The sequence below is a fragment of the Bubalus bubalis genome, chromosome 19 (genome assembly GCF_019923935.1).
Source record: "Bubalus bubalis isolate 160015118507 breed Murrah chromosome 19, NDDB_SH_1, whole genome shotgun sequence".
In the NCBI taxonomy this organism is placed as follows: Eukaryota; Metazoa; Chordata; class Mammalia; order Artiodactyla; family Bovidae; genus Bubalus; species Bubalus bubalis.
This window is the reverse complement of record NC_059175.1, coordinates 17,039,620-17,055,582: the sequence shown is the minus strand read 5'-3', so window position 1 is coordinate 17,055,582 and position 15,963 is coordinate 17,039,620. Positions and strand designations below refer to the sequence as shown.

The window sequence follows — 15,963 nt, the reverse complement described above, 5'->3', positions numbered from 1 at the left end:
AATAAATAAAATAAATAGAAACACAGCAAAACTGATCAAAAAGCCCTTAATGACCAGGATATAAATAAATAAATAGCCAAAGTAGCACAGCCAACAATAAGTAAATTAAATAAATAGAAACACAGAAGAACTATACAAAAAGGTATTAATGACCTGCATATCCACAATGGTGTGGTCACTCAACTACAACCAGACATCCTGGAGTGTGAAGTCAAGTGAGCCTTAGGAAGCAGCACTACAAACAAAACTACTGGAGGTGATGGAATTCTGGCTGTCCTATTTCAAATCCTAAAAGATGATGCTGTGAAAGTGCTGCACTCAACATGTCAGAAAATTTGGAACACTCAGCAGTGGCCACAGGACAGGAAAATGTCAGTTTCCATTTCAATCCCAAAGAAAGGCAATGACAAAGAATTTTCAAACTATGGTAAAATTGCACTCATTTCACATGCTAGTAAGGTTATGCTTAAAATCCTTTAAGCTAGGCTTCAGCAGTACATGAACTGAGAACTTCCAGATGTACAAGCTGGATTTAGAAAAAGCAAAGAAACCAGAGATCAAATTGCCAACATCTGCTGGATCATAGAAAAAGCAAGAGTATTCCAGAAAAACATCTACTTCTGCTTCATGACTACACTAAAACCTTTGACTGTGTGGATCACAACAAACTGTGGAAAATTCTTAAAGAAATGGGACTATCAGACCACCTTACCTGCCTCCTAAGAAACCTGTATGTGTGTCAAGAAGCAACAGTTAGAACCTTACATGGAGCAATGAACTGGTTCCAAATTGAGAAAGGAATACGTCAAGGCTATATATAGTTACCCTGTTTATTTAACTTATATGCAGAGTACATCATGGGAAATGCTGGGCTGGATGAATCACAAGCTGGAATCAAGACTGCCAGGAGAAATATCACAATCTCAAATAAGCAGATGATACCATTCTAATGGCACAAAGTGAAGAGGAACTAAAGAGCCTCTGGATGAGGGTGAAAGAGGAAGAGTGAAAAAGCTGGCTAAAAGCTCAACATTGAAAAAATTAAGATCATGGCATCTGGTCACATCATTTCACAGCAAACAGAAGGAGAAAAAAGTAGAAGCAATGACAAATTTTCTTTTCTTGGACTCTAAAACCACTGTGAATGGTGATTGCAGCCATGAAATTAAAAGACTCTAGCTCCTTGGAAGGAAAGCTACAACAAACCTAGACAATGTTAAAAAAAAAAAAAAAAAAAAAAAAAAAAAAAAAAAAAACCAGAGAAATCTCTTTGCTCACAAAGGTCCATTTGGTCAAAGCTATAGTTTTTCCAGTGGTCATGTATATATGTGAGAGTTGGGCCATAAAGAGGGCTGAGTGCCAAAGAATTGATGCTTTTGAATTGTGGTGTTGGAGAAGATTCTTGAGAGTCCCTTGGACAGCATGGAGATCAAACCAGTCAATTCTAAAGGAAATCAACCCTGAAAATTCATTGGAAGGGCTGATGCTGAAGCTCCAACACTTGGGCCATCTGATGTGAAGAGCTGACTCACTGAAAAAGACCTTGAATCTGGGAAAGATTGAAGGCAGGAAGAGAAGGGGGTGGCAGAGGATGAGATGGTTGGATGGCATCACAGACACAATGGACATGAGTTTGAGCAAACTCCGGGAGATGGTGAAGGACAGGGAAGCCTGGCATGCTGTAGTCCATGGGGCAGCAAAGAGTCAGACACAACTTAACAACTGAAAAACAATTATATGGTTAAAATGTCATTAGTGAGGACACAGTTATGAATTGAGATAGCCCAAGACACAACAAAAAATCTGCTGTCAAACATGGCTCACACGTAAGACATCTTAGCCATTACCAAGCTTTACTAAAAATTTCAAAGGTACAAGTGATGAAGAGGCACAGGTCCAATGGGGAAAGGTTCACAACCTCTCACACAATTCCTTCTGTGTCAGGAGCACTCTGGTCCAAAATCATAGATGAGGTCTCTGCAAAGGTATGCAGCCACCTAACTACCCAGAGGGAGCTCCTCAGTTCAGGAAATATCTGAAACATTTCCATTTTCTACTCAGATTCCTACATAGTTTCCATGACATTTTCCAGAAGCCATGCCCCATAAATCTGAAGGTTCCAGGTTTGTTTACCTAAGAAATCTTAGACACAAAGTTCATTCTACTAAAAGCATTCCATGGATAAGAAGTCATCTGTCAACAAAATCGTTTAGTTTGTTGGGAGGTTTGTCATTAACAAATTTGTCTTTAAATTAGCATTTACAAGATTAGACTATATTTCTTACCATCCTTCTTAGCTAGGAACATACTCCTTTCCCCCAGTAAAGGCAGACAATGGATCATAGACCTATTTCTTCCAAAGCACATTATGCTATAACCGGGTACTTTTATGGAATCATAATAGTTAATATTGACAGAGGATACATTGATATATTGGTATATCGATCAATGACAAGAGCCTAAACTATTTGTATCATCTGAACTAAGTAAAAATATAGAAAAACTAAAAGACAAAAACTTTTGAATGTTTGTATGATTGAATGTTCAAACTACCACACAGTTGCACTCATCTCACACGCTAGCAAAGTAATGCTCAAAATTCTCCAAGCTAGGCTTCAACAGTACATGAATCAAGAACTTCCAGATGTTCAAGCTGGATTTAGAAAAGGCAGAATAACCAGAGATCAAATTGTCAACATCCACTGGATCATCGAGAAAGCAAGAGAGTTCAAGGAAAACATCTACTTCCGCTTTATTGACTATGCCAAAGCCTTGGACTGTGTGGATCACAACAAACTGTGAAAAATTCTTAAAAAGATGGGAATACCAGACCACCTGATCTGCCTCCTGAAAAATCTGTAAGCAGGTCAAGAAGCAACAGTTAGAACTGGACACCGAACAACAGACTGGCTCCAAATTGAGAAAGGAGTACATCAAGGCTGTATACTGTCACCCTGCTTATTTAACTTATATGCAGAGTACATCATGAGAAACGCTGGGCTGGATGAAGCACAAGCTGGAATCAAGATTTCCAGAAGTATCAGTAACCTCAGGTACACATATGACACCACCCTTAATGCAGAAAGTGAAGAACTAAAGAGTCTCTTGTTGAAAGTGAAAAAGTTGGCTTAAAGCTCAACATTCAGAAAATTAAGATTATGGCATCCGGTCCCATCACTACATGGCAAATAGATGGGGAAACAATGGAAACAGTGACAGACTTTATTTTTCTGGGCTCCAAAATCACTCCAGATTGTGACTGATGCCATGAAATAAAAGACACTTGCTCCTTGGAAGAAAAGCTATGACCAACCTGGACAGCATATTAAAAAGCAGAGACATTATTTTACCAACAAAGGTCCATCTAGTCAAATCTATGGTTTTTCCAGTGGTCATGTATGGATGTGCGAGTTGGACTATAAAGAAAGCTGAGTGCCAAAGAATTGATGCTTTTGAACTGTGGTGTTGGAGAAGACACTTGAGTCCTTTGGACTGCAAGGAGATCCAACCAGTCCATTCTAAAGGAAATCAGTCCTAAATATTCATTGGAAGGACTGATGCTGAAGCTGAAACTCCAATACTTTGGCCAACTGAGGCAAAGAAAGAAAAGACCCTGATGCTGGGAAAGATTGAAGGCAGGAGGAGAAAGGGATTACAGAGGATGAGATGGTTGGATGGCATCACCAATTCAATGGACATGAGTTTGAGCAGGCTCTGGAAGTTGCTGATGGACAGGGAGGCCTGGCATGCTGCAGTCCATGGGGTCTCAAAGAGTCAGACACAACTGAGCAACTGAACTGAACTGAAAAGATAAAAACAGTTGAAAAAGCTAAAAAGATTTTTAAAGGATTATTTTTGAGTCTATAGATTATGAGTGATTATTTTGTTCATTTTCAATATTTTTCACAAAAACTTTGTATTATTGTTATCATATTTTAATCAAATTAATTCATGCAGCAAAATATAAGTAACATACTGGACAGAGCATAGAATTTGAAAGTAAACTGATTTGAATTCCAGTTCTGGCTTGGCTGCTCACTGTTTTGAGATCTGGGGCAAATTAGTTTGTTTCCTCTGCTTTAAAGTAATAAATATAATAATACCTCTCAAGGTTGCTGTGTATTATAAGCAGATACATCAACCATAAAGTTTATGTACCTCATTAGACAGGCTCTGCCTTTTCGTTTCCCATGGAGGACCAACCATTTTCTTAGCCTGGGAGAGCCTCCTCCTCGGCTACCTCTACACTGCTGGACCAACCAGTCATGTGCCCAGAGTTGCTCAGTCTTCTTGCCATTTCAATATTTGAATGAAACACAACACCCCAGGATCTGGGATGCTGCAGTCTGGCAAGTACTGAAGTATGAGGAAATTAACTCTGAACTGGACAAATTTTAACCAGTGGAAAAACAGAGATAGGAGAGATACTGGAAAGTAAATTGCCCCACTTTCTGCTCTTCGATAAACTGCTTTGAGATGAGATTTCTTTACAGGGTCTTTCCAGAAAAAACCCACACAGCTTTGCAGACACACTTGCTGAGCAGTCTGCCTGGCCCTCTATACTTCTTATGAAGCACTAGTCCATGCAATAACTTTGCACTGCTTCACAATTACTCTTGCCTCACTTTCCTTTTTCATCAGTTTTGCTGTTCTGGGTTGATACCTCAAAATAAGCTATCAGTGCTTTATTCATAGCCTTATGCTTGGCTCTACTTTCTGGGAAATATACTAATCCCTAAAAAATAGAATGTGTATGAATAAACCTATGTTATATGTGGATGGGGATGTGTGCCTAAGTACACATGCAGTAGATAATACATGAGCTGTTCTTGTTGCATTTTTTAGGTCTTTATAAATACTAATGTACAATAAAATTTAAATAAATAATTTCATTTGTACCCATTTCCACTTCCTGCCCTATTTCTTCCTATAAGCAAAACAGAAATGCAACGTATTTATTTTAACCTTCAGTGAGATCACCTTCAAACTATGAATTATTATTAAAAAGGTATAAACCACATACCCAGTGTGTCAGTCAGGATAGTTTCATGGTTAAAAGCATTAACTTTAACATCAAGCAGACATGGTTTGTAATTCCATTTCTATATGATATGAGAGAAATTAGCCTCTTAGGAACTCTTTTCCTCCTCTGAAAAACGATGAAATAAATATCTTGCTGCATGTTTGAATTAAATAATGAATGTGAAGTTCTTAGCACAGAATCTGTACATTAGTTAAATTGTTGTGCTATTATTATTAAAAATGCCATTTATAATATGCACCCCAAATCCAGCCACAGTAACATTTAAAAATGTGTTAGTAAACACTAGGAGTTAGGGTGAAAATATAAAGTAATTCTTTCATGGTTTAATTATGTTCTATTGCTTAGGTATAGTTCAGGGAGGATCCAAAATCCTGAGGCACACGTCAGGACAGCCATTAAACAGATGTGTGAAATGCTGACACGTCAGCAACACAGAAGCTGGAGAGAAGCAGGGCAAAAAGGGGAGGTTGAACGAGGCAGCCTGGGGCCTGAGAAATCGACCCAGAAATACGTCTGGTCCTCAGAACAGCTGTGGGGCCTGGCAGAGGGAGAGTCTGTCAGTTACCCCTGAGGCCTCACGGCCCAGCCACGGTGACTAGGATTCCAGTCCTAGTTTAGGCGTTACAGTGTCAGGACCACTCAGACACCGGGTAGGAAAACTCACTCTTTACAGGAAGCCACCATTCTGGGACACTCCCTCACGTCCCTCCAGCACACCAGCTAGATGTCTCAAAGACCTCATCACAGATCTCAGTGGTCTGGGCTGCTAAGACAGCTTTCCGACTTGTCTGGATTAATTCAGGATAGGGCTGAACTTGTAGATAGAAGGCATGTCATGACCCAGGTATAAGGACTGAGAACCAAGGGTGATAAATAGACCTATGTTAGGAGAGAGAAACCAGAGCACTTGCTGAAGAGGGGAAAGGAGGTGAGAGGCCACAGCACACCCATGACCAAATCACCCTGGGAGGCCTTGTATCCCTGTGTCATGAATAAAATCAGAACAAATCAAGCAACACCCTCTGGACTCAGCCCCCAAGGACACTGAGTCCTTACCCATGCTAGTGCCAACTTTCTGCAGGAACATTTTAAACCCAGATCTTTACTGATTCCTGTCCAAAATAAATCTCTTAGGAAACTGTGGAAACTTAGGAAACATTCCCTCCCCTACCACACCCCTGCCTTTTTTTATTAACAAAGATTCTCTGAAATTCCTTATCTTTTTCATGCAGAAGCAGTTTTTTGTAGAACAAAACTTCAGCCTCTCCTCTGCTCCCAACAAATACTTCAAAACTCAGTATCATTTGCATCTTTTCACATCGGGATATCATCCATCTCATGGCTTAACATGATGAGATGATGCTGGAGGACATTATTATTTCATGTTTCTATTCTGAGAAAGATGTCTCTCTCCAACTTAACTACTAGCTGACAAAAATAATGTTGAACATCTGCAAGAGATAAAACAACTTGAATCCAATTTCCTTTCACATAGATTAAGAGCCCCATTCTCCTGTCACTTATGTAGCATATAACTCAATTTTTTGCAATATTTAAATGAGAGGCTAGTTTTTCAGGTCTGTCATGTGGATGACATAAATTTTTTATTTTGTCCCTTCCACTGATATAGTGGATATATGAGACCCTGTCAGAATGTGGCAGCTCAGAAAGGAAAAGGGGAATCACACATTAAAAAGACAGAAAGACCAATATACAAGTGAGGCTGTAAGAAAATCTCCTCTTTTAGGAATGCAAATAAGTAAATCACACAATGAGACATGTTCCATCCAGATATGGCCTTTCAAACTGAACCTGAGTCACCTGTATAGATCAGAGAGGAAATGACCTATAATTTGTAATTAATTTGACAGTCAATATACCTAGTCAAGGCTATGGTTTTTCCTGTGGTCATGTATGGATGTGAGAGTTGGACTGTGAAGAAGGCTGAATGCCAAAGAATTGATGCTTTTGAACTGTGGTGTTGGAGAAGACTCTTGAGAGTCCCTTGGACTGCAAGGAGATACAACCAGTCCATTCTGAAGGAGATCAGCCCTGGGTGTTCTTTGGAAGGAATGATGCTAAAGCTGAAACTCCAGTACTTTGGCCACCTCATGCGAAGAGTTGACTCATTGGAAAAGACTCTGATGCTGGGAGGGATTGGGGGCAGGAGGAGAAGGGGACGACAGAGGATGAGATGGCTGGATGGCATCACTGACTCGATGGACCTGAGTCTGAGTGAACTCCAGGAGTTGGTGATGGACAGGGAGGCCTGGCGTGCTGCGATTCATGGGGTCGCGAAGAGTTGGACACGACTGAGCGACTGAACTGAACTGATACCTAAACAGAAATGTAACAACTGTGACTAAAACAAAAAGTGGTTTGATTGGTTCAAGTAACTGGAAAGTTCAAGGGTTACTAGCTCCAGGTAATGGTTGATCAAGGACTTGTTCAAAGTCACCAAGATCTATTTCTTCATGTCATCCAGCTTCATCTTCTTTGTGTGGGTTTCAATCTCAGATAGCTTCCCTGGTGGCTCTGCTGGTAAAGAACCTGCCTGCAATGTAGGATACCCGGGTTTGATCCCTGGGTCAGGAATATCTCTTGGAGAAGGGAATGGGAAATCACTCCAGTATTCTTGCCTGGAAAACCCCCGGGACAGAAGAGCCTGGTGGGCTACAGTCCATGGGGTTGCAAAGAGTGAGACACAATTGAGCAACAAACACAATACAACAATCTCAGACACACTTTCTCCAACTGGAAAAAGTTGACTACAGTAGTTCCAGTCTTCTGTTACAAATGTATTAAGGAGAATCAACTTGTTGGGCAACTTTAAAGGTTAAGTTATGAAAATATAAAATACTCTAGATGTTCAAAGCAAAAGGACTCTAATTCAGGGAATTGGTTACCTGGGATATGGCAGAACTGAGAACCAGAAAGGAAGTAATCAAGAAATTAGAAATAGTAGGAGGCTACTGCTACTCTTGGGGCAAGTAGAACAAATGGAGAAGGTGGTGGTATTGGAACTCAGGAGTATAGGTCAACTGGATGAGTGTAGAACCATGGCAAGTCTAACAGAAACTGGTGTCACACAGGAGAAATAGCCACTGATGGAGACACTGCCCAAGGCAGAAGGGAAAGATGAAGTTGCCCCGGCTTCTTCTACCTGCTATCCAACCTCCTGTAAACCCTCCCAGTGGACAAACCTAGTTGGAAGCCAACTGGCAAGGTAGGTTGCCTATATTAGAGAGCAGGGGAATAGATCTGAGAGCAAACAGGCAAATGACTAGCCCAGGATATCAGCATAAAACAGTTTCACTTCTCTGTCATAATTACCTTCAACCATAATCAGTCTCCCTTCCCTGATCAATAATTTACTGATCAGTTTCAATCATTAAACCTCTGTCCAGTACCCAAGCAGCATGGGTTGGTACACGTCAAATGCTAGGGAGTTAACACTTGACCACTAAGCCACCGAGACTGTGAAAATGGGATAAAGAAGTGGGAGACTTCTCCATTCTTGGTGGATGCCTCATTGGAGCTAAAGGGAACTCCTGGCTTACATGCACCAGGGCTGGGTGGAAACAATCAGACAATGGAGGCTGGGGTCAGTCACATGCCGGGCCAGTGGAGAGCTCTAAAAGTGGCCAGCCAGGGCCAGGAGGACAGCTCTTGGTTAAGTCCTACTGGGGATGGAATTGGGGAACTCTCAGTAGGTTGTATGTGGTGGGGAGGGTAAGTCTCAGCTAGAGTGAGGCAGTGGCACAGGGCTAAGGAGATAGCACACATGATCTGGAGACAGATTACATACCAGGGACTGAGAAAATTACATGCAAGGAGCTGAGTAAAACAAAGGACTAAGGATAATGGGAGGCAGGATTCTTAACTGTCTTCAAGTATGGGAAAGGGGAAAGCCAGAATAAAACATTTCATGTCATGTTGTAACAAGAGGTATTCGTATAAACTAATGGCTTTAATATATATGGATAGAAAAAGTATAGAAATGACTAGAGATGTGTGTATGTATAAACTTTTATATATATACATATATATATATACATATATATATACACACACATATATATACACACACACACACCTATTATCTACCTCTCTGTTCAATACCCCCACAGCAATGAGCACACCTAGCTCCTAGATCTTGGTTTGTAAATACTGTTTTATACTAAAAGGAACCAGGCATCCACAAAGAAATAACTGATATCAGGGCCAGAGCATGGAAAGTACAAGTAAGCTTAGACCATCTTGTGCCAGAACAAAGGGGAGTTCTCAAAGAATGATAGGGACATGCTAAAAGGAGATAGGAGCCAAACCAAAAGGGTTTGGCTTGATGAGGAATAAGATAGTTACATATTCTCAAACTAGCACCCCACCAAACACTTACTAATTAATTTTACAGCAGAAAGATCTGGTACATAGTATCTTAACCAAGTGAAAAAAATCAACATTATGTGCATACTCTCACTTTTGTGGTGTTGCTAGGGGAAAAATCATTAATCTAATTTTGAGGAACAATCAGACAAACTCAAATTTAGGGATATTCTCAAAGTAACTGGTTTGGACTCCAGAAGTGCAAAGACCTTAAAGGGCAAAGAAAGACTGAAAAAACTCTCACAAGTTGAAATAAACCAAAAAGAAATGATGACTAAATGCAGTATGTGACTCTTGTTTGGATTCTCAACCTGAAAGAATGTTATTGTGCAAATGGGTAAAATTTTAATGAAATCTCTGAGTAATACATTAGCAAGAAATCAGTGTCAATTGCCTGATTCTGATGTGGTTCTATTGGATATCTTTTGTTTAATAAATATATACTGAAGTGTTTGGGGGTAATGGGTTATTTGCCTGCTACTCACAATTGAATGGATGAGTGAAAAAAGAAAGAGTGTGTGTGTGTGTGTGCGTGTGTTCATGTGTATGTGTGTGTGCATGTATATGTGAGAGAGAGAGAGGAGAGAAAGAAATGATAAGGCAAATACTGCAGAATGTTAACTGGGAAATCTGAGTGGACAGTATATAGAAGCTCTCCATTCTGCTTTTGCGACGATTCATCCTTTCTTACACTGTGCTTTTTAAAGGATCTTATAGCAGGACTGCCAGAACCCAGGCCTTGGAATTGCAGATATTTTAATTTTATACACTACAGTCCAATCTTCCTCTCAGTTCCAGTATGTTTTTCAAATAACTGGTCTTCAGGGGTTTCCTGCAGCAGTCCCACTGGTATCCAGGAGCAGGCCCCAGATTTGTGAGACACAAGTTTTACACAATTTGAGGAGCATTCCTTAGGAAAAAGAATAAAGAATTTCAATTTTGAAATTGCACATGAAAGCGCATATTTATTTAGAAAAATCTCAAGCAACTGAAGGGCACTAAAGCTCACACTGAGTTAGCATTGGGGTGACTCCCCCTCTGCTGGAGTGGTCAAGTTCCACCTCCTGGAAGTTGAACACCTGAGAGGCATGGGCTCAGCAAATTTGACTAGCTCTTCACTGGTCAGTGGCTGCTTTTGTTTTCTTGGCTCCAAAATCACTGTGGACAGTAACTGCAGCCATGAAATTAAAAGATACTTGCTCCCTGGAAGGAAAGCTATGACACTAGACAGTGTATTGAAAAGCAAAGCCATCACTTTGTCAAAAAAGGTCCATCTCGTCAAAGCTACGGTTTTTCTAGTAGTCATGTATGGATGTGAGAGATGGACCATAAAGAAGGCTGAGCACCAAAGAATTGATGCTTTTGAATTGTGGTTCTGGAGAAGACTCCTCAGAGTCCCTTGGATTGCAAGGAGATCAAACCAGTCAACCCTAAAGGAAATCAACCCTGAATATTCATTGAAAGGACTGATACTGAAGCTGAAACTCCAATACTTCGGCCCCCTGATTTGAAGAGCCGACTCATTGGAAAAGACCCTGATGCCGGGACAGATTGAGGGCAGGAAGAGAAGGGGGCAACAGAGGATGGGATGGTTGGATAGCATCATTAGCTCAAGGAACACAGGTCCGTGCAAACTCCAGGAGATGGTGAAGGACAAGGAAGTCTGGCGTGCTGCAGTCCATGGGGTCACAAAGAGTCAGACATGACTTAGCCACTCCACAACAATGACAACAACACTGGCCCTTAGGCAGAAATATTTTCTCTTCCCCTAGTTCTCGCACCTTTCTCACCACAAAGTAAAAACTACGCAAGCTTGGATTTGGGCCTGAGGAAGAAAGCACCAAGAAGACCACACAGCCTACCTGAAGTGTCCTAAACCGAAAAAGCCTGCCTCCAGCCTTAGTAAACGGACTAGAAGGATGGCCTCGTCAGAGCTGAATAGAAATAAAGAGCAACGATCCATCCACATCTCTATAAATGACCCAATTTTGTTCCTTTTAATGGCTGAGTAATATTCCATTGTGTATATACCATATCTTCTTGATCCATATCCAAATGTCAATAGACATTTAGGTTGTTTCCATGTCCTGGGAACTGCAAATAGTGCTGCAATGAACCCCTGGTGGCTCAGATGGTAAAGAACACACCTGCAAGCCAGGAGACCTGGGTTCGATCCCTGGGTCAGAAGATCCCCTGGAGAAGGGCACTCCAATATTCTTGCCTGGAGAAATCCATCGACAGAGGAGCCTTGTGGGCTACAGTCCATGGAGTCACAGAGTCAGACACGACTGAGTGACCAACACAGGGTATATACCCAGGAGTGGGATTGTTGGGTCAAATGGTAGTTCCATTTTCTATTTCTTAAAGAAACTAGCACAATATTGTAAAACAACTATACCCCATAAAAAAAGAAAGAAAGACAGTGTAATGAGAAGCATGCAAGAGGCTACCATGTGGTTGAGTCAATTTCCAGGGGACCATAGCATTTTTGCCTGAATATCTTAAGAGCAATAAAGATCACACATTTACCTGGCCTTTGTATCTATGTCTTCGAGACCTCATGGAGTGGAGATGGGGGCCAAGGGAAAGTTGGCTATTGCAGGATCTCTTCTCACTGGCCACATAACATCTCATAAATATCCATCTGTTCCTCTTATTAGCCTATGTGCTGAGATAAAGAAATGGCTGTCAGAACCCCTTCCCCTCCAACTCTCCCACTTGCATAGCAGTAATAAGCAAACAGGGGCTCATGCTCTTTCTAAGAGGTCATGTTGTTTTCACTTACCTATGCAAGAAGGAAAAGAACAGAACTGAAAAATGGGGGTAGGGGAGGAGGACCCAGATAGTCAGACTGGAAATACTGCTCCCTCTGCTAAGCACTTCACCAAGATGAAACTTCGCTTCACTTTTACAACACAACTCATCACATAACTGAGACAGCTCATAATATGATCCATCATGCCATGGTAGTGTCCTTGGATGCTACAAAAGAATACGTGTGGCTAGATTGCCAATTTGTTATTTTTAGTTCTTGAAAAATTTGACTACGGGGGGAAATTTCAAGAAAATCACCCAGTCCCCAGCCTGTATATAGAGCACTTAAAGCACATCTATCAGTCAGAAGCACCGATTACATCCGCGGGCATTCACAGGTGACCGAAGGATATTTCCCAGCCTTCTCCCATCCATCCAGTTCACATGGGCTTACAGTAGAGCTTCTTATGTGTGTCATGGAGACTGTTGGGTGAGAGGAGACTTTGCAGCTGTTTCCCTCTGGCAGAAGTTTTCACCTGCTGATCTTCACATGGCTGGTTTATTCTCAAACTCCAGATCTCACCTCAGGCTTCACCTTCTCAGAAATCTTTCCTGTCACTGTATCAGAAGTCATGTGCATCCCCAACAATCATCTCTGTCACCTCACCCAGCTGATTTACTTTATATCCTTCACCACTGTGTATGCCATTTATTGTCTCTTTCCCCTAACTAGGTAGGGACTTTGTCCAGTTCATCACTGTATTTCCAATGGCCAGCACAGGGCTGGGCAGGCAGTGGGTGCCCGAAATATTGCTAATTCAATGGCTGTGGAAAAAGGTGAAAAAGCAGAGAAAAACAGGGACTCATGAGCTGAATGAGAACAGGTGGGTATGTCATTTCTTTCAATAAGTTTCTTTTATGAACAAGGCCAAAGTACTGAGTACCTCCAAAGGGACTTATGATTGAAGAATGAAGCCTGAAATAGTTCTCAAAATGAGAGATCACAGTTTCAAAAAAATCAACTTACTTTTTCTATCTCCAATTTGTTCTGCCAGCCTGAGATCTCCAGGACCATAAAAAAATATGAGGACCAAAAACACTTTGCTATGGTGGCTGAAAAAGTGGCTCAATGATGATAAGAACCCATGATGAACAATCTATGGTAGGAAAGCTGAAAGGGACCTGTGGTATAGAATTTCTGTCCAACTCCAGATGTTCAAACAACCCCCTGGCCACCAGCTATGAACTATGATAAGAGTCTTTGGGTCACAGATTTTTCTAATTATTCTATATTGTTAGCTATTTGCCATGGCTAATCTGTGTTCTGCAGTAGCAATACTTACTAAGCAAGCCCCTACTATGTGGCAGGCACAATGCTAAACACTCGATCCCTAAGTCAGGTTTAATTCCATTCCACGCTTTATATAAGGGTTGTTGGATCTTATACACACTGTCCCTGCACCACAGTCTATTTTTTTTTAATTTTATTTTATTTTTAAACTTTACATAACTGTATACAACTAGAATCCTCCGTTGTGTGTGTGTGTGCGCGCGCGCGTGCATGCACACTCAGTCACTCAGTCGTGTCCAACTCTTTGCAACCCCATGGACTGTAGCCCACCAGGCTCCTCTGTCCATGGCATTTTCCTGGCAAGAATACTGGAGCAGGTTGCCATTTCCTACTCCAGGGGAACTTCCTGACCTACATCTCCTGCATCTTTTGTATTGGCAGGCAGATTCTTTACCACTGTGCCACCTAGGCAGTCCTAGAATCCTGGGGCTAGAAGCTAAGACATACATGACAACAGCTATTTACTAATCTAGCATCCCCCTCAACTCTGTGAGATTCAAGCATGAGTTAGGAGACAGATTACTTCAGGCTGTGGATACACTACCCGAGTTGACAATGAACTACCCCAACCACTGGTCCCTCAAGTTGGGTCCTCAGTGAGTACTGATCTAAGCCAGGGACAATCAGGTAACCAGAGATTACAATGGAAGAAAAAAGCTAGAAATTTCCCCAGAACATGAGGCCTCTAAACTCAGATTAAGACTTCCCAATCCAGAGGAAAGGAATTAAAAATCCAGCTCCAAAAATTCTTAACCAACTGATAGGCAAAGCAGAAAGTCAGATTCAACTTCTACGTGTGTTCAAGAACCTGTCCTCTTGCCTCCGCCCCTAAAAACCCATTCCATTCAGGTATTACATGGATCTACAATATCAGAGATATTATGGGCTTCTCTGGTGGCTCAGCTGGTAAAGAATCCGTCTGCAGTGCAGGAGACCCCATTTCAATTCCTGGGTCAGGAAGATCCGCTGAGAAGGGATAGACTACCTACTCTCAGTATTCTTGGGTTTCCCTGGTGGCTCAGCTGGTAAAGAACCTGCCTGCAATGTGGAAGACCTGGGTTCGATCACTGGGTTGGGAAGAAGGGAAAGGCTACCCACTCCAGTATTCTGGCCTGGAGAATTCCATGGACTGTATATCCATGGGGTCGCAAAGAGTCAGACATGACTGAGTGACTTGCACTTTCACAATATCAGAGAACCTTTCAGATAAACTGCTTGTTTTAGAGGCTCCACCACACTAGTGGGTTATTTTTGTTTTTGTTGCTGTTCTTGTTGGTACCACACTCTTATCCAAAAGACCTTAAAGCCATTGTTGATTTAAAACCTAGAGCCCCTGACAGAAAGTTCATTTAATTGATGAGATTACCTGACTGTACCTAAAACTTTACATCTATCTCCAAAAGAGACCGTACAGGTCCCAAAGACGGGAATTCGTGCTCCTTGAAACAGCCGGCACAGACAGCTGTGTGCTGTTAACCCCGGGTGTATTAAGAGAGGGGTGCTGTACAGTCTACATTGGTTGAGATCAATTTCAAAAGGCAGCACCATCCTCCCAGCTGAAGGGCTGAAACCAAGCTCTATGATCTCATATCTTTTCTGCTTACTTCCTTGGTTGCTGGCGCACTGGGTAATAAACAAGCTGACACGTCTATTAGTCCCTCAAATAAAATTAGAATGCCGTGGGAATCTAGGTGTGCTTGCCAAGGCCATGCTTCACATTTTCAAAAGCTGCCGCCTATGTTAGAAACGACATTATGGCACTCAGGTTAGCACAACAGCCACCATTTTGCAGTCTGTTGCCAGGGTTCTACATACATATCGATAGTATCAAGAGTGCCACCAATGGAAATCTCTAGTTTGGAATTCAGGATCAATCATTCAGGACAAAGCTTACAACTGTAAGGTTTTCTGACAAACACTAGACTTTAAATGCACTTAATTATTAACAGGAAATTTCTACCTGAAATAACTGTGATTAGGATGAGGTAAAAAAGTGTTGCCTAAGTAAATTTTGTACATGGGCTATATACACAGCTTAAACCCACTGGGGAATTGACAGCTCTCCACTTTCCTCTTCCCTGCAAATAACTGGGCTCAAGAGAGATCTAGAAGCTTGATAGTTAACCTTGAAAAAAATTAAACAGTTGTCATTAAAAATATAATTATTTCCTAACAAATTTTACAGAAAATTCTTAATGTTTCTAAGCAAATTTATTGTTCTCTATTTTTTAATGATTTTATATAAATATTATTGGCAGTGAATAATTTTATAATTTAGTCTTTAGTTACAAAAATATTCTGATGGGTCCATGACTGAATCTGAGGAAAAATTAACATTTTGCAGAATGGGAGACAATGACTGGCATGACTCCGAGCATCCCTTTTTGGGAGAATGGGAATATCTTACTGGGAAGAATTTGTTGTTGTT

General features: G+C 41.2%; 1 long non-coding RNA gene across 4 annotated transcripts in view; it reads right to left on the bottom strand.

The window, feature by feature from the left end:
- Nucleotides 1–15,963, bottom strand: part of LOC112580614 — a 270,834-nt gene that overhangs the window by 179,051 nt on the left and 75,820 nt on the right. For 3 of the 4 annotated variants that reach the window (XR_006546496.1, XR_006546495.1, XR_006546497.1), the window contains exon 2: nt 11,960–12,098. The exons of the other annotated variant lie outside the window; for it this stretch is intronic. This is a non-coding gene — a long non-coding RNA (uncharacterized LOC112580614). The remainder of the gene's footprint in view (nt 1–11,959; nt 12,099–15,963) is intronic. 4 annotated transcript variants of the gene reach the window in all.